General features: G+C 41.5%; 1 protein-coding gene across 1 annotated transcript in view; it reads right to left on the bottom strand.

The window, feature by feature from the left end:
- LOC113817292 (dopamine D2-like receptor) overlaps window positions 1-2,500 on the bottom strand; it is a 460,012-nt gene that overhangs the window by 149,535 nt on the left and 307,977 nt on the right. The gene's annotated exons all lie outside the window — the stretch shown is intronic.

The raw sequence follows: 2,500 nt of genomic DNA, 5'->3' as shown, positions 1-2,500 counted from the left end.
CACAAGGGGGACAAAAATAGTAACCAGACAGATATACAAATACTACGAAACTGAAAAAGCAGATGAAAAGTAAATCGAATTAACGACCATGAATAATTCATTAATGACAAGAGAGGTTTCGGGCTCCAGCCTTGTCTCGTCTGTTTAGTAAACGGTCTGTAAACACCTGCCTTTAATGTTCTGGCTTTCATGCGATTTCCGCTTCGTTACCTTCAAGTGAACTGATATAGGCTGCAGACGAATCGACTCTTTTTAAAAGCATGTAGTTTTTCTCTCTTTCTCTAAGTGATTTGATTTCATATGAAGGCCGTGGATCTTTTCGTAATTATGTGTGTTTGTATGTTAGGTAGGGTTTCCGATAGAGCCATTATGTGTTATTTTAATAAATGCGATTTTATGCAAAGAGACTAAATCACTTGCATCTTTTGTTTTCTACTTCTTCTTTTCTCTACATTTTATGGTAATCTTTCAAGTTTACGGTAAGTTCGTTTTGCACCACCACGTTCACCTTCACACAGAAAAGTAAAGCGTGGAAATTCGGTAACCAGGAGCCATAACATACATCCTCTGCAAGAGCGGGTTGCAATCGTCCGTTCAAAGTTCACGGCTGCGTAGTCACTAGCTAAAACTCTACTAACATCAATTATAAATACTCTTTGATGACATTTTTTTACAAGGCCAAAATTCATGCTTGACGGTTTTAATGGTTTAATTGAAGGCGGTCAGCTTCAACAACAGGAATGGCTGGATTGCGAGGCGACAATAGTGCAAGTCGTGACTATACCATTGCGTAAAGACTGAGGAAGAAGAAATTCATTTGAAATGCATAAGAACTTCAAGAATATGGAGAATATGCAACGATCTTAAGAAATGGAACTAAAACGTAACTTTCTTCTTCCTCTTTTTATTTTCTGAATTTACTTTTTACTCATACTTCCTCAACACTCCATTTCACTTCACCCCCATACCTCCGCTTCAGCACATGGACGTAAAAAAAAAAATAGGAGAAAGTGCAACGATCAAATGCAACAACGACCAAAACGAGGTTTCTCTTTTGCTTTCACTCCATTATATTTTGCTTTATTCCCACTTTCTCATCACACTCTAGTCTACTTCATTCTCCTTCTCGCCTAAATCGCCCAAGTTGCCTCGGAAGCCTCGCGGAAACCCAAGGGAAATCCCGGTCAGTGTGAAGGTAACCTTGTTGAGTCACCCTCTCCATTCTTTACTCATTCCGACATTTTTCCTCCGTCATTGCTGTCCCCGACTCCCCACTTCCCCTACTTCCTTCCTTCCCTACTTCCCCTGCCAACTCCCGGACTCCCTCCCCGTCCCTCCGCCCCTGTCTTCTCCTTCTTCCCCTGCCTCCTTCCGTCCTTTCTTCCCCCTGGCACGAACCCCACTTCTCCCTCTCCTTCCCTCCTTTCTTGCCTTCCCCTGCCTCTCCCCTCTTCTACCTCTCCTTCCCTCCTCTCTTGCCTTCCCCTGCCTCTCCCCTCTTCTCCATCTCCTTCCCTCCTTTCTTGCCTTCCCTTGCCTCTCTCCTGCTCCCCTGCGACGCCACGGCCCGGCCTCCTCCGCCGCCACAACGCTTCATCCAATTACTGTAGTAAAATGTTACAATTTTTTCTTGCTCATCACCTAAACTATTTACGCCGTCGCTGGCTCTCCACTTTCCGCCGAGACGTCCCTCCTCTGGATAAAACTCAAAGGCCTTTGTGTGTATTGGAAACTGCATTATACAGCGTTCGAAGTAACTAAACATAAAGGTGCTGTGCCATAAGGTGCTAGTCACGACACAGAGGCAAAAGGGGAGGTTTTAACTTACGCCTAAATATGGGTGTGTGGGTGGGTGTGGGAGGATTGATCATGGTCGTTTGGTTCGAGTTGTATATATGTTTTTATTTTTTCTTCTGTCTCCTATCTGTTATTCGTATTCCCATTCCCCATTCGCTCTCTCTCTCTCTCTCTCTCTCTCTCTCTCTCTCTCTCTCCCTCTCTTCTCTCTCTCTCTCTCTTTCTCTTTATATATATATGTATATATATATATATATATATATATATATATATATATATATATATATGTATATATATATATATGTGTGTGTGTGTGTGTGTGTGTGTGTGTGTGTGTGTGTGTGTGTGTGTGTGTGTGTGTGTGTGTGTGTGTGTGTGTGTGTGTGTGTATATATATATGTGTATATATATATATATATATATATATATATATATATATATATATATATATATATATATATATATATATATATATATACACATCTAATCTATATATCCCTCTTTCTATCTCACTCACGCTCTCTCCCTTCCTCCTTTCACCTTTTTCTCCCTGCCACCATCTCTCTTTTCCTCTCTTTTTTCAACATCAAAGAGACAGAAAACAAACATAAAAAATCTTAACCCAATAAATGTATACACACTCAGCAACAAAGGCCCAGAACGAAGGGGGCGAGGGAGAGAGGAAGGGATAACGGACGAGAAC

This window comes from Penaeus vannamei, chromosome 16 (assembly GCF_042767895.1).
Source record: "Penaeus vannamei isolate JL-2024 chromosome 16, ASM4276789v1, whole genome shotgun sequence".
Taxonomy (NCBI): domain Eukaryota; kingdom Metazoa; phylum Arthropoda; class Malacostraca; order Decapoda; family Penaeidae; genus Penaeus; species Penaeus vannamei.
The sequence above is the reverse complement of the archived record's forward strand: the minus strand, read 5'-3'. Positions and strand labels throughout refer to the sequence as shown.